This window comes from Apis dorsata, unplaced genomic scaffold (assembly GCF_000469605.1).
Source record: "Apis dorsata unplaced genomic scaffold, Apis dorsata 1.3 scaffold_52, whole genome shotgun sequence".
In the NCBI taxonomy this organism is placed as follows: domain Eukaryota; kingdom Metazoa; phylum Arthropoda; class Insecta; order Hymenoptera; family Apidae; genus Apis; species Apis dorsata.
The window spans coordinates 3,480,415-3,503,494 of NW_006263353.1; the positions used below are offsets into that span (position 1 = coordinate 3,480,415).

Here is a 23,080-nt window from a genome sequence, read left to right on the forward strand (position 1 = left end):
ACCGTGAATCCGTAAAAAGCAACGTACTAAGTAATTATGAATAACGTAATGTCGTTTACCAATTAAATACTGTTAACGAAAACTACGTGTACGTCGGCGATCTCGCCTTAGGCGGTCGGCCGAGATTTTTTGCAAACCAAATTTTTTCCATGAATCTCTCTGTGTGTGTGTCAGTAACTTAATTATCTTACCATACGTACACACGATGTTAAATTAAGCGGTAAGAAATAAGAGAAATTTGCATTTTTCGAAGCGAAATGCGCGAACGAAGGATTTTAACACGAGGACGAGTAAAGCCGCGTGTACGACGGAAGGGAAAGCGATTTCGATGGTGTTAATTCAATTAAAACAAAGAAAAAAAAAAATGTTAGAAAAGAAATATGTTTTAAGAAGCAAGAAATGATCATTCTAATTAATTAAAATTAATATTCGTAACGTTCGTACCGTCTTTGAATCTAAGCGACGTAATAACGCGACACGTTGTCGAGAGAAATTAAATAATGAATTAAATAACGAACGACACGATACTTTGTATTTATACACATTGTACACAGATATGTATATTGTTACTAATATTATTCTTATTATTATTAACAGATTACCATTATTCTTATTATCGCCATTTATCATTCTCGTTCTTATTACCATCGATCATTCTTATATACACACACATATATATACATATAGTATACATAATATTTAAATAATCCAGCGTCGCCCTAAGGATCCAACGATCGAACTTTGGAATTATTATTTCTTAACCGTCGAGCGGCCATCACCCCTTTGATTTTGAGACAGAGCGAGATCGTTCGTTTACGTCCAAATTTTCAAAAAATATTCCAAGCATCAGAGTCTTGGATTCACGCGATCACGATCAGACGCGTTTAATTCATCTTCCGGTAACGCAAATTTCCGAGAATCCCTTCTCCTTGGTACAACCAAGAGAGAAACTGCTACATTTCACTCCGAATCACCGGCTAAAAAGTTGAATTAATTATCTCTGGCAACCCAGACTTATCGACCCTCGGTTGCCTCCAACTTCGAAAACTTTACATTCGGATAATCTTTCCATTAATAATACATTTACGGAGAGAATTTATGCAAACTAAATAGTCAATTGAATTTTCACCGCATTAAATGTATAACTATTTGCGATTTCAACTATATATATATATATATATATATATATATAGTAATAATTAATTTGACCTGAACCTCCATTTTCCTCTTCTTAAAGCTCCATCCTGTCTATTTACGATTATAACGTTAAACGAAATGTTTGGACAATTTGAAATACGTTTAATTCAATTCCCACAGATCGTATCGTATCTTTAAATTGGCATAGGTTTCGTGAATTAATTTAATTTTGTTAATCGATTCGATAAATTATTTAATTTATATATTTTCAACTTTTGATTTCGATATATCTTTCTAATGATAATATTATCCAATGGTAAATAAACGGAATAATCCAATTGGATTCTGAAGATATTTTGACGAGAAGAGTTAACAAAATCTAATTTTTGAGAAATAATCCGAACGATCTCGCGCTAGGGGCCGCGAAACGATCTCTATCGATAATATATTGGAGCAATGAAATCACTGTGATATCACTAAAACGCTTTCAAGGTGTGTGTTGGGATCGACGATTACTACCACACTCGCCAGGCTGGGCGTGGTTACGTTTCTAATTAATTAATTGCAGAAATGGATTAGATATTTGCGAGGAAGGAAGGACAGAGAGAGAGGGAGAGAGAGAGAAAGAGAAGAAAATAAGATTTATGGTATTCGATTATCGTAAATTATTGTAAATCATATTATATTGTATATACGTATATATACTTATTATATATACATATACACATAGAGTGTATCGATATTACGGATTACTATTAATATCACTAAAGACTACTGTCATCGTATTATTACCGTCGTTGTTAGCCGACATTACTATCGATGCAACAAGTTCTACTGTCTAATAGCGTTGTTCGTCTGTCGCGAAAGAAAGAGAGTGCAGAATACGCAAGATCAAAACCGGGAACTAAAATACAATTAACGATACGATATTTCTGTCAACGATGTTTCAGTGTACGGAAAAAATCCCGTTTCCGGTTCGCGATGATCATTCTAGAGATAAAAAAACTCGCATTCTCTGCCGGAAACGCGACCAAGGACAATCGATTCCGGTTCGTTCCGATTTTTCTTCGAATATAGTAGAGTATTTTTAATGTACGAGCCAATGCTGTTCAGCAATTGTCCGGCGGTCAGCCTCGGCCAACATCGGCGAGTCTCGGCCAATTTCGGACAGTTTCGGCAATGCTACAGGCCCGCGTTAGGCCTAAAGTCTTAAGCTTCTACTACTACGCGAATCGTCTGCCTTTAATCCTTTGTCCTCGATTCTTCTCGTAGGCAAAAAAACTATAGTCTGAACAGCAGTGGCGTAATAATATAAGCGAATAACGATTTTTCTCCGAAATTGCCATCGATCGCCGATAAAGGAAAAGAAACGCGAAACGAAGGAGGCGTTGTGTAATCCGTTGAAAATAAAAATGAAAAGAAAAAAAAAAAAAAAAAAAAAAAAAAAAAAAAAAAAAAGAAGCTGAGAGAATTCTATCCAGTGACAATAGCGAGGACGACGATTAAACGAACTGTCAACGGTCGAGATTATCCGAAGGGCGATCATTGCGAGGTGAAAAACCACGATGTTGTTCAGTTGGTTCGCAGCTGGAATGGAATTTAACGAGCGTATTCGTCCGTGTAGCGCAGTTTCATTCGGACGCGCCTCGAGGCAATCGGAAAAAACAATTTTTACCTTTCGCACGGTCGCCCTTCGCAGGGATCAGGCTCGATCGCGTGGCAACGAGCGCTCTTATTCTGTTCTATGAACAGACACCATTCGTTCGCCGGCCTCGATCCGGGAATAATCGATCACCTTGTGCGCTGAATCTGGTAATTCAAATTGTTCAACGAAACTTCGAACGGGATACAAATTATTCTCCACTGATATAAATAATTCATTGTCATGTTTGATCACCGATATCCGTTTTAATCCGACTCGTACACAACGAGAAGTGTGCAATTTAATACATTCTCGGATCGAGGATTTCACGCGTTGCGTGTTGCAGAACGATTGGAATTTGCGACATCTGAGACAACACCTTTTCGATTTTATACTCCCGAGGATAATCTAAGCGCTGTCCAACGAGGATCGCTACTATCGTTAACCCTTATGCCTGTACCCGAAATCATCGACATCACTCGATCCCCGTTATTCTACAGAAAAATGTAATTTTGAAATCGATGAAAGCAGATGAAAGAAAATAGGCGAGGGTAGAAAATTTATATACCTACTGCGATTCAAATGCATTCCAGAGAGCCATAATACCGCAGTTACCGTTCCGATACAGTAAAAATCCGATTCTCTATTGCTACAGTCACGAAAAGGTCAAGTTATTTCGAGGTCTGCGGTGTCAAGTATTATATCTCGAAAAGCATATTTACCCTTTCTCTCTCTCTTTCTCTCTCTTTCTCTCTACTACAAACTTCAATTTGGATACGCTGCTACATAAGAATTATCCATCTAAAGATCTTCTATCCCGTGCAGATAAAATGGTATCGACATAAGGGTTAAACCAGCGACAACCACCGATCATTTCGAAACAATGCTTGAACAATCATGCAAGAACGATTCGATACGAAACGATCACGCCGCCATACGAACGTCACCCCTTTCGACCTTTACTCGAGAACGCGAGGTCGTGTCGATCGATGTGTAAATCGGGGTGAACACCTCCGTTCCAGATCTATTCTAAGCGCTAACTAAAGTAATTCTCTTGGAACGGGGTAACGAAACAGTACCAACCATCTCCCCCTCATTCGAGAAATGCACACAATTCTAACGTAAATCAAAATTTCCAATTACCGCCAAGTCACGCTAAGACTCATCGATCACTATATATATCGCCTATGCATAGGCGACTAATTTCCGTTTTTATTTTTTAAACTATACTGTTCATCTACCGCGAGAGAGGTAGACGATTTATCCTTACTAGTAGTTGGATTGGAACAAGCTTTCGATACTCGTTGTTTAGTGATTAATTGTAAAAAAAGGTTTTTCGAGAGAGAGAGAGAGAGAGAGAGAAAGAAGAACACGTTCTCTGACACTGCGAGAAAACAGGCTGAGCGGAAACTAACCTAATACGATTCAACAACGCGAATCGATTTTTCTACCTTCTCTTTATCCCATCTCGTTTTCTCTTCAAAACGCGTGGAATCATTATTCTCGAAACGCGATTGTTACGTACGCAGCAATAAAAAAATCAGCCTACTTCGTAAAATGTCATGCACACACGCACACAGGTCAGATCAACCTGAGAACAACTTTCTTTCGAATTTTCGTCACGTGTTGGTAAGAATCCGTGACGACGAACGAGAAATTTATGTTTTTGTAATCGATGGAGTGATCCAAAGCAATTCGAATTGTTTTCTCCATAATTTTTGTACGATACGAAGTAGTTGATTAACGTTAGGATTATTAAATGGATCGAAATTTTTGGTCTGGTGTGTATTTATGAGAAACTTAAATATATAAGTGAAAAAAGAAGGATACACGAAGTATCTTAAATAAAATATACGATTACTTTGAAGAATGAATCTAATTTTTATTCATAGATTCTATTTCTACAACTCTGACGATTCTGATCGCGTAGATCTAATGACAATTGATAAAGTATCTTAAAGTACTTAATTACAAAAGAATTGTTATTTGAAAAACTTGGATATAGAACAAATAGAACAAAACAAACAACCCCTATTCTAATAAAAACTAATCGAGCTTTCAAAATTTCCAAAAATTCCAACTCTTCAACATTCACGGATTCTTACATCGTCATGCACTACGAGACACCGTGTGGACCGGAAAGAACACCAAAAACCGCGTAAACGCAATGTTAAACGCTTCGTTTCGAGGCAAAAATAAGAACGAAAAAATAAAAAAAAAAAAAAAACGATTCAACGGAAGAAGCAATCTCGATGGGCGCAGAAATTCGTTTCACGTCAAGTTTAATCTATAAAAGTCTTCCATTCCTTCCTCAACGTGTATTCGTCTACGTGTATTCGGCTGATTGGTTACCGAGCGATGAAAAATCGGCGAAAACTGGGGGAGGCCGAGCGCATTCGACCGGTTTCCCGACAAACTCTCGAGGTCCGACCGGAAAATCGATCCGATTCTCTCCACCCTACCCCTCCAAATATTTACCATCCTTAATTTTAGGAAAATCACAATTTGGCGGCGCGCCGAATTTCGGCCAGATTTAACGCAACGTAACAACTTCGCGCGAAACACAACCCGTTAATTGCATTTTCCATGTTCAAATATTTTCGTCCGGTTACAATCCGTTGCATGCGAGAGCGTATGCAAACGGAGTAAGGGAAAATACACGCAAAATGCTTCAGATGAAGTAAAAGTTTCGACGCGATACTTTTATTAAGTAATTAAAAGATGCGTAAATTGTTTCCTTTCCGAGAAAATAGAATGAAATAGAATTAATACTTTTTTTCCGTGTTTGCAAGTAAATTGATAGAGGTTAGACATTCGTTTGTAACGATATTGTTTCTTTATCGAAAAATATATTTCCAGATACGCGCGTTTATTCTTAATCTTTATCTTAAAATTAGGATAAGGCGATATAAAGAAATTGGATCGTATCCAGTTCTGAAGCGTTCTGCTTCGAAAAAAGAAGGGAGGGGGAGGAGAAGAGAGCGGAGTGGACGATCGAAAATTCGCTGAACTACGATGGAAAAAAAAGAAAATAAAGGAAATCTCGTCGGAGGGAAAACTAATTCCGGCTGCCGAGTGTAATCGAATCGGTGTAAGTCGGTTACGGTGATTCGGACCAGTTTTCGATTCCGATTCCCACCGTGGAGAGACAATAACGGTCCAAGGAATATAATGGATTTTATACGAGGCGATCCTCCTCTGGTCCGCGTAGCTCTTTCAATTTGTTTGCGGCTATTCGCGGAGAAAAGACAGACCGGAGAATGGGCCGCGTCTAATTTCACTTCGTTAGGAAATTCGTTCTTGTTTAATGAAGTTATAGTAATTCACAGACAGACGAAGAATCGTGGTGTTCGTCCTCTATCTGTTTGCGTTACCGTATTTACAATTTGTGATACAAAATATAACTTTGCATTGGTATTTCTTTCTTCGCATATTTAAAAAAAATCTACCAAGAGACATAAAAATATATGTTATATGAAACGTCGTGAAATTTAACCACAAGATCTTTTGTAAGAGAAACATTCAATGGAGGTTAACATAAAATGGATTCTAAACGGACAAAAGCTATTTATGAAATGAATTAACCGTTTTTCAATAATCTAAATATATTTCACGGGCGTAGACCGTTTTTTATTTAACAAAAGGCGAATATTCGTGAAACGTCGCGAATTTGAAAAAGAAAGAGAGGGAGAAAGAGGGGAAAAAATAAATATCTTAGACTTTTAATTAAAGTAAAACGGAATAAATAAAGAATCGTAGAAAAAGATCGTATTATCTCCGGACTCGACAATACCGTAATTTATCATGCGAAAAAATAAGCCAGATGCTGCAGTAATCGGCACGAATATTCCAGTCGACCTCGACTGGGAGGTAAATCGATTTCAGCGAAACTCTCGACCGTCCACGAATAATAGATCCATTCCCTCCCTCCCCNGCAGGAACAAAGAGGGGGAGAATAGATGGATTTTTTTCAAGAACGAAAGCTACTTGTTGCGCGGCGCAGAACCAATGAAATTTCTGGTGAAAATTTAACGAATGTATTCGCGAGAACGTATACACGTCGACGAATTACTCCAATACCCATAGAGTTTCCAGATTTTTCGCAATTTTCGGGAAAAATTGGGGGGGGGGGGCCGATAGAAACGGGGAGAGAGAGAAAAAAAAAGAAAAAGAAATCGATAACGCCGCTCGAGTTCGAGGAATCGACTCGACTCGAGATTATCTCGTGGCGAACCGGCGATTCCGTCACGATCCCGGAAACCGCTCGACCGATCTTATTTCCTGGATAAGTCCTGCTCTGAAGCGGACAACGGACGAGAAAAGGGAAGGAAATCGAGGGAATCTCGCGTCTCGAGCTCCCCGATTTTTCACCTCTCCGTCCTCTCCGTCCTGCCTGCGGGAGAATCGCTTATCGCGGATAAATCAGAGCCACCCGTGATTTCTCCCCTCTGTGTGTGGTCGCGAAACGTGTTTCGTGAAGTGGAAAGAAGGGGAGGGAGGACGAAGATCTCTTTGGAAAGGAAAAGGAAGAAGAAGATGAAGAGGAAGAAGGAGGAAGAGTTAGGTCGAAATGGAACCGTCGTAAACCGAGTGTCTGAGATTACGATCATTAGGAGAAAACCGAAGCAACTTTATGTACAGTTGTGATAATTTTATGGTTGACCATGTGATAATAAATATTGCGTTTGTAAATAAATACGGGATATATCGCCTTAGTTCGTTCGAATATATATTGTACAGAGTTGTTTAAGTACGGATTTTATCTTATATAGACGAGAAAAAAAAGGATTTCGAGGATATTGTTGAGATTGATTTGAATTGTATATCGAAATGTTACAGCGATTCTATAGTATATACATACATATATATACATACATATATATATATATACATATAAAACGATTGTTGTAATTATTTCTTCGAGATTCTCCGCGAGCGAGGGAGAGATTTTGAAGGGGGAGGGGAGTGAGGAGAGTGAGAGGTCTGATTAAGAGGCGATTAAGAGAGACAATGGACCCGGTTCTCCAAACTGGGCCAGAGAAAACAGGTACTTCGGTACGGCACGATCTACTCTCTAACGTTTCTTTTTTTTTTTTTTTTAAGAAATGAAAGAAGGCTTAAGTGTAGCGAGGAGGGAGAAACAGAGAAGACGAGAAGGGTGATAATTAAACGGGACGCTTTTGGAGAAGAAAAAAAAAAGAAAAAGAACGAATGAAATAAAAGGGATGGAAATAAAAGGATGGAAATGAAAGAGAAAATTTGGAAATATCGAAGCGATTTTACTCTGGTCTATTACGTTGTGCTACTACGAATTGCCTGTTTTTACAGCAACCCCGAAAACTCTATCGATTGAGCCCGATCGATCGATCGATCGATCGTCGCCGATTCGAATCAATCGATCGTTCGTGAAACCGTTTAAGAAGGAATATACCACGATGTATACTGACATTAAACGAAAAGGAACTATCAGTATATTGCGACTTTGTTTTATAAAAGAAAGACGAGAAAAAAAATCGAATCGAAACCGTGTTTATCTTTTCTGACTTATCCTCGTTACCCATCATTCTTCCACGATTCTCGTAATTATAATTTAAGTTACATCTCTTTTTCTTTCTTTTCTTTTGTCTTCGATTATTCTTCGATCAATTAATTAATCAATTCAAAGAATGAAGCCAATTCTTCATCGGATGTTAAAACTTAACACGAAAGGTAAGTGGTTTTTTTTATATTTTTCCTCGACACTTTTGCACAGGAATATTACTCGACAATGAATAATCGATCCTTCAAAGTTTCTTAGCGGCCCTGTGTGCTAATGCGATATTTAACAACCGTGGATTTATAAAAGCTTATACAAAGCTACTTACACAGCTAAATAACTTATAATAGAGTTCGGGACTAACTTCGCAAGTCTGATGTAATTTCAGTACAACGAAATCTGGTTTCAACTTCTTGGAAATATCGGGCCCAAGTTTCGAACAATAGTCATCCTCTAAACTTGTTAATAGGAGTTTTAGATAATCATTTGGATCGTCATTCATCGTCGATATCGAGTAAAATTAAAGATTTTCACCGATCGCGATTCAAGAAAATTTGTTAACAATTCGGTGAAACTTTATTTCTTTTCAGATCATTCGTAGCCCTCGAAATTTCAAGAACTTGTTAACCTTTTTTTCGAGGAAACGACAATATTGTTTCTAAACTATAATTGTCGACAAATCGTGGAAAAAAAAATTTCTAGACAATGATAACGAAATGTGTAATTCATCGATAGACCAATTTCTAAAAATCGAACGATTATAATTTAGAAAAAGTAGAAAAAGTAACCCAATAAATACATGAACGCACTATGCATCGTATATAAGAATCAGAATTGGAAAGGCAATACTCTCAGGCATACTCTCGATATTCGATAATATCCACCCTGAAATAGAATTCAATTCCACACTTCGATTTCTCTGGACCTATTTTGACGGCCCAGCCCGATTTCCACGAGCATCGTAAACGAACATCAATCCGATTGGCCTTCGAATGAATTTCGACTAGCTATCTATCGCGGTATCGATATACACAAAAATTCATGCGTTTCTTAAGCCGATTGGAAAGAAGAAACGACGAGAAAGTAAAAACAATTTCCAATCGATCCATAATGGATATCTTTGCAATAGAAATCTTCTTATAACATGTATCGTCATAACCAAGAGCAAAAACTTTTGAAACTAACTGTGAAACAAATAATAACTTCCTCTTTCCAATATAACCGAGAATAACATTTTATTTATCGAATAACTTAGAGTAAAGAGGCAGGTAAAACTAATATAATATAATCCAATCACCGTCAAAAACCTTTAAAGTTCCTTTAAATATCCCGTGTTTCGATCGAATTTTCTTCACGATTATCTGGTTAAGAAGAAAATTTCGCTTCTTATTTTCCAAATTTTCCTTCCAAATGCCCCTTCATCGTCCAACACTATATATTTCGCGATATACCCCTTCGATTTAATCCCCCGAGAGAACTAGACGTGCATTTATTCGAGATAAGACGCAGACAAACTGTTTCTTGCTCAGATAACCCTCGGATTCGAATCTAATTTATAGGGCGCGCGACAAATTCGACCGCCCCATTGTTCCCCGAAGAGCGGAGGGTTAATACCATCCCGGCAATAACAATTTGGACCGCGAGAACCGTGGTTATGAAACCCGTCTCGGATTCGCTTCGCTTTGATACTCGGCCATTGTGTAATGCGACGTAACAGGGAGCGTCTCGACTTAGGGATGGAACGAGAAGGTGGAAGGGGAAAGGAGCTCGAAAGGGATATCTCACCTTGCGGTTAGTTCGCAATCAGTCGATATCGATCCGCGATTGTTAAAGATTGTTTCATTATCGAGTGAACGAATTTTTTGACAATATTTTGATCGAGGAATAAATTATTATCGGGTGAATAAAGAATTGGCTTGTTTAGGGAAGGGGGAGAGTGTATATGGAAAAATTAATTTTCTATCAATAATTATTATTATTATCCGCTTTTGATGATGAAATTTAATTAAGATCTATTCGGATAATGTTAATAATATAGTACATATCTATTGTTTTTGATAATAAATAGATGATATCTAATCTTTTTGTTAATATTATCGATCATTTAAAAACTTAATCGAGTAAATTTTGCATTTTTCAAATTAGAGCATGATATAACAAAAGACGAGAGAAATTTTGTGAATTTTCTCGAAATGAGGGGAAAATTTATGATCAAAGGTTTTTTCAAACGAGATCCGATGATTAATTGTCACCGCGGTGTCCATTTGAGAGAAGGAAAGGAAACTTTTTTTCTTTTTTTCTCCGCTATGAGAACAACGTCGGAATACTAAACGAAGAACGTGGATACGGAATGTCGGATGAACGTAAAATTCCTACGTGCAAATGAGATTCGTGGGCAAATGCGCTATTGGAAAAGATTCTAACGACAGGATCGAAAGAATTCACGTTCGACGATCGACAGGCAAGTCAAGGTAGGAACAAGGGAAGGTTGACGACAAAAGAGATATAGTGGGTGGAAATGTTGAGAAGAGAGACATAATAGGTGGGATAGAAATGAATCTTTTCAAAGACAGAAAGACGGGTAAAGGATATGTCAAGATGTGTCGACGTGGCGCGAGTTATATTCAAGGACGAAGTGAAGAAAAACCTCGAAATTAATCCTTTCGGTTTCATTTTCGATCTCGTAAATACCGTGGACGAAATATTTTGTTAGAATTTTTATTGGAAAACTTACGATAAAAAAAGTTTATTTATAAATATAGCGAAGAGATGGTGAATAAAAGATACACTATATATTAATTTATTTCGTATGAAAATATAACAATGTACATAATAAAACGTTGCAATTTCGACAAAAATATTTAGTTCTTTCGCTTGCCTCTTGTTTTTATAAACTACATAGCTATTTTTTTTTTTTTTTTACTGGTATTTTAACCCAACTACGAAACTAAGCTAAATATTTTTTCCGAAATTGCAATGTTGTATCTCATTATCTTTTATACATTTTCAAACATACCATATAAAATTAATTTATAAAGATATATAGCGTATCTTTTATTAACCAACTGTTTAATTGATCAACAAAATATCTTAACAAATAGATCTTTTTTTCACAAACGAATTTGAAAATAATGTATAATAAAATATACACGAGAAACCCATATTAAAAATACAAAAAAATTTTCAACGCTGAATTTTTTCGTACAAAATATCATCATGGACATCGCAGGAATAAGAGATATCTCGTTCCTAGTAGGAGAAGGGTTGATTAACTTTGACGAAGATCCGACACGAGCGTCGAAACGTAAAAATGAAATTTGCCAAGCCAACCGAAATCCATAGAACCGCTTAGTCATTATACTTCGAATTAAATCGAACCGGAAAAATGAATCGTGGAAATCTGAAAATCCATCCTGGAATTAATCGAATCACGCCCGTTATAAACGATTCGATCTTCCTCTTGGAAGATTTCCTTTCAAGAAGAATAATAATAATCGTGCGAAGGGAAAACAGCCGCGAGAGAATAATAAAGAGGCGATAAAAGAAGAAATGAAGAACTGACATATCGAGGTAAATTCAGTGACGTACAATGTTTGCAAAGTAAATTTAACTGAATGAAAAGCGAGAAGAAGAGAAAGTTTCGAGTTTCGAACTAATTCTTCGTTTCTTGCTTACACGTCTTTCGTTTATCTTTTTAATTCGAGAAAATACAATAGAGTATATCTGTATCCGTATTAGAAAGCGAAATTCATGGATGGCTAATCATCCTGATCGAATTCTGAACACCTTTTAAATTAGAAATGAAAGAAACCAGGTTATATGTACATTGTCGTCAGGAAATCTTTGGAAAAAAGGAGAATTTTGCATAATTTTATTATGCAACGAAGAAAAAGATCGTTACGAATGCATGATGCGGACAAAATATGAAATCTACAATAAGGAAATAGAATACGTGATTTTCGAGAAGGAAGAAAAATATAAATTGTTTCGATATCTGATGTATTCGAACACGCTAAAAAATCATTTGGATAAAAGGTTCGTCTTGAATTCAAACAAATTGTTAGAGATCGTGGACAATGAAGGGAAAAAATAACAGGAAAGGAGATATAATGCGTGAAAAGAACGAATCGAACGAGACATTGCAACTGGCGAACTTTGAGATACAATAAAGGATATTATCGACGACATGGAAAAGAATAAAGATAATATCCGAAGGCTTTCAGAATCGAACAATAGTCGATACCGAATAGTAGATAACACGGCGAATGAAACGGGGAATGAATATACCTAGTCGGTATATTCAAGAGGATTTCCTTCCCTGGATTACGTTGAAAATAAAATTCTCCGATCCATAGATTTATCCATCTGGAAAGGAATCGTTCGAGATTAACCATTGGACAACAAGGTGATCAAGCCATGGATGGTTCACACGCCATTGGGCGAAAGAAAGGAATTATTCATGATGGTTTGATGGGCCATTCCTGACGCATGGTCTCGTTAAAATGACGTATTTCGTTATCGGCGCGACACAGTGCGTGGAGGTGTGAAAATGTACCGAGTGGAAAACGGATATTTATACCGGTCGAAATAAATCAACGAGGGTTGATCCGAAGTTTGATTACTCTACCCGTCCACGCATCCCTATAACGTTCCCATTGATCGGATTGTACAGCTAACGTGATAATTTTTCATTCAAGTGTTCGATGGTAAATATAATTCGTAGTGAAATATCGTTGGCAGAAGATATTTCATTATTTTTCATATCTTTAATAAACGTTTAATAACGTAAAACGTAAGAGATTCCATTCTCTTGAATGAAGATAAATCTGCCCATCAAACGAGCTATACCCTGTTGTTTATTAAATACGAGCTAAACATCCGCGCCAGAAGATAATAAGTAATTCTGTCGAGCAACAACGAGATGCAGTGTCAAGAGGGTAATTTAATCGAAAATCGTATTTCACGAGTCTGCCTTACGTTTTAAACGCTCGCCAAAGCACAACTTTTGCGTAACGATAATTACACTTGTAATGCACAAATTTATATATTATATAAATTTATATAAATTTATATTGAACGAAAAGAAACCGCGATGTTCATTTCGCATGCATTCCGTGGCGAGACATCCCTTCCATTTTATGATTATGTTATAGCACTCTATCGAACGAGTTAGTGCGGTTACGATGTTTAATTAGTGTCAGTTTTCGACCGAATCTCCGAGGATTCCCTGTCATTACTATCACCGGTGTCGACACGATACTAAACCTGGTAATTTTCATACTAATTCGTTGATTAAACGAATTACGTAAAATGTTGCATGTTCAATGAACGAATACATAAAAATCAATATTATTCAAATAATACTTGTTTATTCTTTGATTTTATAGTGATTTTAAATATAAAATTTTAAAAAATTGAAAAATTACGTCTAAAATAACGAAATTTTTCGAAAATCGTAATACATCGAACAGTTATCGCGTTATGCTTAATTCGATATTTCAACGTAAATACGATGAGTGTATAATTAATACGGATTCCCTTCCCAACCCGTTATAATTTCCATTTGAAATGATATAGATCTAATTACAGATTGCTCGAAGAAATCCAAGCCAAGTCGGAAAATGACTTCGGTATTTTACGATGTTGGTTCAGCATTTCTCAGGGTATCCATAAAATTAAATCTATAGATTGTGGCCTGACTTGGTCGTTTCGTGACCCTTGTATAAATTCTATATCGAATCGAATCAAGACATGGAATCATGGACATCTCAATATTGAACGAAAAAAGTTTCTTTTGTTGATCGTAAAGAAACAGATTAATGAAAAAACCGCAATCGTAATAAATGTTATTCCTATATTCGAAATAGCTACCTATATTCTAAATTTTATAGGATATATATCATTACGTTCGATTCATATCGCAAACGAATATATTGATCCACATGAACAATTATGGATTATATGCATATATCGAATTTTTCGTTTTATTCATCGTACGAAACACGAGAAATGTATAAAATACGCCATTTGACGAATGACGAAATTCGGAAGCAATATGGCGTATAACGAACTTCGCAAAACGATATTCTAATCAATTACGAAATTGTTATATAAAACTCTTAACTCACCATAGAAGACAGCCACAAATGAAAAGCATCTTGTAAATCTGGATGTAGAAGCTTCAGGTTCTTGAAACACTAATGAGAACATTAAAATATCACACAAAATTCGACCGAAACGCAATTGCGTCGCACATTTTATGATTTCAACGTTGAACTATATGCTGCGTGCGCATCATCGACCCGGCATGTTGATCGTAGAAATATACGATGCCTCGAGGTATCACTGTGAACACGAACGACCTTCTAACGATTTTACGTCGAAAATTAAACATGCTGTTTGTTTTCGAAGTAATTGCTTGTTTTATTAAAACAGATATTAATAAATGAATAAAAAATATTTAATTATTCGTGAAAGTATACTGTACAAAAACGTGAGAAAGCAGGATGCGCAATTTAGTAAAATTTGGAATATTATGGCGCATGACGAATTTCACGAAATGAATAGTATGGAATTATTATATATAAAGCTCTTAACTCACCACAAAAGACAATTACGGACGACAAACATTTTGTAAATTTACGTGGAACCTTTAGATTTTTGATACACTAAAAAGAACACTAAAAAAGTCCCACGAAATTAGACTACGACATGACTACGACACGCGAATTATACTTCGAAGTATTGGACTGTCGTTATACATCTGCGCACGCATCATCGACCCGGCATATCGATCGTAGAGACGCCTTGAGGCATCAATGTGAACATGAGTGGTCTTCTAACGATTTTACGTTTAAAATATGTCGTGCTGTTTGTTTCAAAGCAATTGTGTAGATAGACAAGTATTAATTATATTATTTATTGTACATTAAATCGATAAAGAAAGCTTAATTAATTGTGAAAGTGTGTATAAAAACACAAAAAAACAGAATAGTTGTATAATTTGATAATGAAAATTCGAAGTATTATGGCGTATAAAGAATTTTACGAAATAATATTCGAAACAATTGTTATACATAAAATTCTCAATTTACCACAAAAGACAACTAACACTAGTTAAATTTACAAAATTTTATATAAAAAAATATAAAAACTTCAGATTCTTAAAATATTAATAAGAATATTAAAATAATCATATAAAATTTAACTGTGACACGCCTTTCGAAATATTAGATTGTCTTTGTGTGCGCATCGACCCGCGTATCGATTTGTAAACACATTCGTCGCGTATTGTTTCAATTACGACACGACGCTTCGAGACACCGTTGTAAATACAAGCGACCTTATAACGATTTTAGAAATCAGTCGTACTGCTTGTGTCGAAGTGATCGCACGCTCTCTTAAAGTAGTTGTTAATTTATTGCGTAGTAAGTGTTTTAAAAAAGTTTATTCAATCGTGAAAGTGTGGTTAATCGTATTAGTTGATTCGAGAAAGTATACGTGTGAAGTGCGCAGAATAACCAAATTATCGATCGATATTTAGTGATATATATCCTTACGATAATTGATTATCAAGTAATTCGTGTACAATACGCATCAGAGACTATGTCAAAGCACGAAATACAGCAGCAATAGTCGGATCGATGGCTCAGTTCGTGAAAATCAGATTGGATAGTATTTCCTCGATAATGAAACGGTATCGTGAGAAACATTTTGGAACTACGCACAATGCAGAGTTCAACTTCGTTCGACAACAACCAGGACAAAGAGAAGGTAAGTGTAATATGACTATTTATCTTATTCTATGTAATATAATATATTCCCTGTCACGAAATATCGCAAGTATATTACAATATATACTTTTAAATATTGTTATTAATTAACATATTTTCTGGTAAAAGTATTTTTCGTTTCGTAACGAAGAAATGGTTTCAAATCGTGTATTGGCATTATTCGAATTATGATAAATTTCTCGTATCTACTACGTTATTTAGTGACATGGAACTAAAGAAATTCTGTTCGATAAATATTGCAACATACACGTTCGCAAATTTGATGGAAACTACGCGATAGCTAGTAAAATCAACACAACAGGTTTAATGGTTATGTGTAGTCGAAAGCATGTTGTTAATCGTAATGCCGACGTTATTAAATCGCGAATTTAATCCGCAAAATAGAATGATGTATCGATATTTTTTTCATTGATTCGCGTTATTTCCGATATATTAAACGTTTACATCTTTCAATTTGAATCGTAAAACTCCATAACGACGCTAAAAAATATTTATTTTTCAAAATCTTTTATAATATCTAAAACAGAATAAATCTCCTTTCGCCATTTTCGAAATTAAATATCGATCTGTTGGTATTCGATGTATAGCTAATTATACGTATTTACGATTCGTTTGAGGTAGAACTTAGAGAAAATTCATCCATGGATAATGTTGTCAATTTGTTTGTTAATCGTATTCCAAATTGCACAAAACAGATAATTATACACAATTCACTCGCTGCTCCCTTTCTCTTTTCTCTCTATCTCTATCTTCCCTTTCGTTCATCTTCTAATCCATCCACTCAGGAATTCCAGTTTCATTTAAGAGGATAGCAGTTTTCATCCATTCATCTCCATCATTCGATTATCACCTCAACTGCTTCTCAAGCAGAGGGTAAATTAAACTTGAAGAATGACGTCGATAAAATATTTTTTTTTTATGATTAAATTTTGCGAATTTTGCGAGTTTAACAACTCGTGCATATTTATCGCTGTTTACGACATCGAACATAACGTTTCGAGGTAATAATCTTAAAAATTTCCTTCGATATATCGAAGGGAAATTTTACAATCTTCATGGCGAAGATTGATCGAAAAAACTCAAAATTGAAACGCGAAATCGTTCCGGATTAGAAAAGTTGATTTCCTTTAGCTGGACCTATCATATATTCAGTACTAGGTAGAAGATAAAATCAAATTCGTCGTAAATAGATTTGAAAATTGATTAGATTAAAAAAATTCAAATAAAATTGTGTTTAATCCTTCAAAATTTAATTTCTTCGAAAAATCATTATTCCGTATATTTTAATTTTTTTTCGTAAGAAATCCATACCCTCCGTATCTATAAAATTTTTTGCATTTGAATTCGGATTTACAAATACACGTCGAAGTTGATCCCAACGCTACTTAGGATCTTCGAGAGTGAGTAGGGATGAAAATCGATTGGAAAATCAGCTTTTAATCGAATCGTTTTATCGCGCACTCTCGGGATACGCGAGAACCCAAAGCAAAATCGAGTAGTACGTAGTTAAATCTGACAGCTATTGATGAACGAGTCGAGCTTGAACTCGACGTTAGATAATCTTTGTAAAGCTAACTATTGCTATAACTGTAACAAGCTAGATCGACGAAAAACCCGATTTCGCTTCGATTTCAATTCACTCGTTCAATTTATTCTCCCTCCCTCCCCCCCTCTCTCTCTCTCTCTCTCTCTCTCTCATCCCATCCGCATTTGGTTTATCTCTCGCTTCTGTATACAACAACAGAAATCACTACTTTCTCTTCTAGAGTCGCAAGAGTACCGTTTTATTAGTATAAAACGTAAAAAGTGAATAAAAATACGAATATTACTTTATATTACGTTACTTTACGCGTTAGACTTCGAAGATTTAATTGATCAATCTATGCAATTTCGGCGGTCAAAACGTGCCTTACATTTTCTATCTATTATTATCTCTATTATTTCAATCGTTTCAAGTTCATCTTGAAGAATATTTTATACTTTATTTTTGCATTCAAATGTGATAGATCAATTTTTTTCAAATAATCTCGTAAAGCGAAAGTATAGATTTCTTAAAAAAAAAAAAAAATGTTTTAAAATCATCAATATCCATGATGAGGGTGTCACGCGTCGATAGGTTCACCAATTTTTGCGAGTAAATAAAAAAAGAAAAAAGAGGGGGAGGATGATAAGATGATAAGCTTTGAATTTTCGCTTTAAATCTCTTTCCTGAAGATCGACGAGATAGGGTTTCAGAGGTTTAAGCTCCAAGGGAATCACGATCGACGCTTCGATAATTTATGATCGAGGTCAGGTTTGATCAGTTAACCAGAAACGCGGAGATCAATCCCGACGAGTCTCGTTGGAACGGATGGGAATATCTGGGAATTTGCCATTTGCGCCGAAAGATTCGACTTTGTGATTGCAAGATTGCGTGTATATTCGTGAGCTAATTCAATTCGATCGATTCGATTTCCACCAGATTTAACGATGAATATCGATTCATCAGATTGTTTTATCTAATCTTTTATATATCCACATTGGTTTTAGAATATAATCGTTGAATAGTCAGGATTAGTAATCGATCGAAGGAACGAGAAACTCGAGAAATTAATTGTTCCTCCTTTGGAATCCCCGTTGGATTCAATCCAGCTTCCTCCTCATCATTTGTACAAAAGCGAAAATTTTTGCTTCTCCAACGGGAAGAGCAGCCAAGGGAGTTTTTTTTTTTTCAACTGAGAAATAAGAGTTTCCCTTCTCCGCGAGGAGCAATGCAGTTTCTCTAGAAGAGCAAATTGCGTTTCTCTATTCATCGAGAAACTCGATATTTCTCGAAGAGTAATTGTTCAAAGAGAAGAAACGAAACTTAAATTTATGCCTCGATATCTCGCGTATAATCGTCCTTGTCTCCTCAACCGAATATATAGACCAAATCTAATTTGTCCACGACGATGCATCCCTCCCTGGTTAAATGGGCAAAGTTTATCACCCAAGCTGCTAAAAAGCGACGACAAAACTCTCTCGACAGACTCGGATCTCCGGTCTATTTGCACGTTTCCACCGTCGTAAACACGCGCTTTTAAAGTAGCTTCGAGATATAACCTTAGTTCCGCGAGAAAAATCTTGGCAACCGATAAAATTTCCAACCGAGAATAGTGAAGAAACCGCGAAAGCAACTCCTTAAATTCTTCTTCTTTCTCGGATTGCTGCACGATATGCCCGCGCGCGCGTGTGTGTATATATCTATATACGTACAAAACATGTTCTCGCGTGCGGTTATTCGTTTCTCGAAATTAAAGTAGAATTCGCGTCTCGACACGGCCGAATATTCGCTTCTTATTATTCGCGGGACGAAATGGCAATGAGCAACGATGTCAGCGCTTTATTGCACGAAAGAAATCTCCTCCCCTTCCCCCTCCCCTCCCCGGGAACTTGCGGATTCCCTCATCTCGAGATAGCTCGGTTGAAACGGTTTGCTACATCGGGATTACGATGTTTCACGCTTGACGGGGCCGACCGTATTCCAACAACTGCAGGGAACAGTGCGGTACGCCGGTCGTTGCGGCGTTTATCCGCCTCGTAGGGGAAGCTTCTTTAATACGCCTTACCTCGGGCCCGAGCTTTTAATAGAGACCGTCTGCTCGAAACTGCCCCTTCCTCGTCGCGTGTGCGAGACAGGGGGCTGCGAGTTTTACCCTCTTTGACTTTTGGTCAAAGTGGTGTGTAACGGTTGAGTGGAAAGGTTTCGATATGGATTCGCGAATGGAATTTTATTCGACGCGTAGGGGGGATGAAATATTGGAATATTTAGGAAGATGGAAATTATTTTTAATCGCGAAGGAAATTTACAATAATTTCTTCTTGTTCGTGTCCATTGTTTGGATTGCATTTATTTAGATATTTCGAATTATTTATTATTCGTTTATCGTTCGTGGATAGATGTAGGGATGATAGAAATTCGAATATATAAATATCGAGGATTAATTACGAGTATTAACTAAGTTCATATAAAATACAAAGATTCTTCTTGAATGGATAGGGCGCGAATACCGAGTCGTACGATTCTACGAGCGATCACAAATTAAAGTGGATTTATCATTAGAAGTTTCAATTAAAAGAAACCGCGGCTGCGTGAACGGAAATAAAATCGAGCCATTGTCGAAGCTCCTAATTTCCGGTTTCTTGATTATGAGAAAAATACCTCGAGATGCCCTTGCCTCTTGTCACCGAGTCTTCTCCGAGAGTTTCGAAATTGTTTTATTCAGTATCGACAAAGCGTTATTCTTCGTTCGCTCGAAATTATCGCGGGATTACCTTCGCCCTCGAAGACGAACGAATAAAAGGAAAATGTTCAATTCGGCCCTCCTTCTTGTTTATTCCTCGATCCGTATTACTTTATATTCCGATTGTTCCTTCGCCTCTATCTCGGGGTGAAAATTTCTTGATTCCTGATTCATGAAACGACCTCGAAGATGGAATTCCATTGAAATTTAACGTATTCAATCTTAACAGCCAACGATCTCCGCGTAACGTAACGGAATTGTGCAACATTGCAAAAAATATTGGAAATTCGTTCTCGAGCAAGGCATCTCGATACTGGGAGAGAGAGAGAGAGAGAGAAAGAAAAAAAGAGAAAAAGAACGAATCTCTCCATGCGCCGCGCATCCTTCGATTTTTCGCGCAAAATGAAAATTCTCTCGGTTCCCTTTTTTATCGGAAATAATTTTTGCATATCGCGTCCACCCGAGTTCCTCGTATCCTTTGTACATATAATCATCAATTTCCCCGCTGGGATTGATGGATAGATCAGGACATCTTTTATGAAAGCTATCGACCCAAAAAATAGCAAGGGAAGAATTTATGGCCCCGGCTCTCCAACGTTTTTTTTTTCTTTTTTTTTCTCTCTCTTTCTCTCCAACGATGGAAATGATTCGCAGTGTTTAAAAAGAAAAAGAGAAAATCCGTCGAGAAATAAATAACTCGCGGCCAATTAATTTCACTCGCTGAAAAGAGTCTCTTTCGTTTCATCGGAACGTTTTTTTTTTTTCTTTTTTTTTTTTTTTTTTTTTTTTTTTTTTTTTTAGCGAATATCAAACGTTCCTTTCCTACGAGCATTGTATTTCTCAATTTTCATCTGTCAGGCGCAAACCGTTCGTTCAATTACCTGGCGCAATTTGATAAGAACAAGTAGTACTAACCTTCCATCCCGGAGGGGTACTCGTTCCTTATCCCCTCCCCCCTTTCTTTCTCTCTCTCTCTCTCTCTCTCTCTCTCTCTCTCTCTCTTTCTCNNCGAAGCTTTATTGCTTAGTTTGACGTAATCCTACTGCTCGCAGACAGATGGATGGATTCTTTATTGCCTTTGCTAAGAGATATAGAAAAGGCGCTTGATAAATCTGATTTTTACGAAGGGATTATTTCGAACGTGTTTGCGCAAAAATATGACTTCGAAAGCAGGATAACAAAATGTTTTATTTGTATCGAATTCGATAGATGAACGGTTCGTTATAATTCGATAATTATTTCTTTTGAACAGAATTTGCTCGGATAAGTTTGGATTTAATTATTACTTTCGTTTGTATGATTCGGTCGGGCAATTATTCTACGTCAAATTTATAACGTTTGTATCGTTACACAGCGTTTTAGAGAATTTATTTCCTTTCCTTTAAACTTGAACATTTATCAATCGTGCGAAAAATTAGATTAGAACTCTTATCGTTATAAATAATCCGATTACGTGGATTATAAGCTTGTCACGCGTATAATTGATATTTCTTACGAATAGAGTTGTAATTATATCCATCCATTTGAATCGTTAGCTTTCCCTTCTTTCGTTTCCAATCGATCACGTTCGATCCGCATCCAATTCGCTCGCAATCTTGTTTGCGCTTAGAGAAATTCCAAGAGATTCGAGTCACGCGGACGAATACACCCGCACGAGTGGTTCCACGGCCCGTGGAATTGGGAGGGGACAAGATTGTAAACATAATTTGCAATTAGTTAATTTCTCGACGATGGGGGCAATTGCTGTTTCCTTTCAGAACCGTTTAACCGGGAATAGTGGAACCGTGCCGTTTGCATTTTAAATATCAGCTCTCGTACACTCGAGTTCATTCGTAAGAAAAAAAAGAGAAAAAGAACCAGAGATCCAAATTCGAAACAGCTGTTTAAATTTTCGAATAAATTTTTTTTCTTTGAAATATTTTTTCTGGGATATGCATTTCCGAATCATCCTCGTAACAACGACACATCTGTTGATTTTTAAATAACGATCGTCGGATGGAATCGAGCGTGAGTTGTTCCACATTCGCGATTATTTATTTTTATTTTATTTTAAATTTAAACGAACGAAAGAAATCTCGTTAAGATTAAATTACGAAAATTAAAAATTTGTAAATTTCAATTAAGAAAATCGGCGAAGGATTGTTAAAGTTTTTTAACGAATTACGAAAATTATTCCTGTCCCTCGATTCGTTCCGCGGTGTATCTTAAATCGAGTCGCAACGAGTGGAACGTTTGTGGAAACGAATTTTGTAAATCGCGACGCATATAGTTGCGAGGCTAAATGGTAAAGTTTTCCGTGTCGCGGCACGTCCACGTACCCCATTAAATATTTCTTTGTCGGATACGGGCGAAACTTGGCCGTGGGAGGGGCGAAATATTTCATCGCTATTCTCTCGTTGCCAGGCACAACTGCAACTCGTAATTAGAATCTCGGTGCCTCGACCCTTATTTCAATATTCGCCCACGTAGGCGTGTTTCCCCAGAAATTCATTTCACCTTATACAAACTGAACGACGATGAGTATACTTATGGTAATAGTACACGTGGAATTAACGTAGTTCCACCTGGCCAAACTGTCCATTCATCAACTTTCTCTTTGCGATTCCACGTATGAACGCATGGTGAATATTATTTTTAAACGATAAAATGATGGAAAATTATCACAGTATCAAAAGTTCTGGTCTGGTTAATTTTTCTTTTTTTTTTTTTT

General features: G+C 36.6%; 2 long non-coding RNA genes across 2 annotated transcripts in view; one reads left to right on the forward strand and one right to left on the reverse strand.

The window, feature by feature from the left end:
- Window positions 1-3,878: 3,878 nt before the first annotated feature.
- Window positions 3,879-23,080, reverse strand: part of LOC116186763 — a 19,586-nt gene continuing 384 nt past the window's right edge. The window contains exons 2-3 of the long non-coding RNA XR_004151772.1: window positions 14,433-14,438; window positions 3,879-4,079 (exon numbers count right to left, since the gene is read on the reverse strand). This is a non-coding gene — a long non-coding RNA (uncharacterized LOC116186763). The remainder of the gene's footprint in view (window positions 4,080-14,432; window positions 14,439-23,080) is intronic.
- Window positions 7,086-7,475, forward strand: LOC102677509. Its single transcript, XR_420797.2, has 2 exons — window positions 7,086-7,357; window positions 7,393-7,475. It is a non-coding gene; the product is annotated as an uncharacterized LOC102677509 (long non-coding RNA).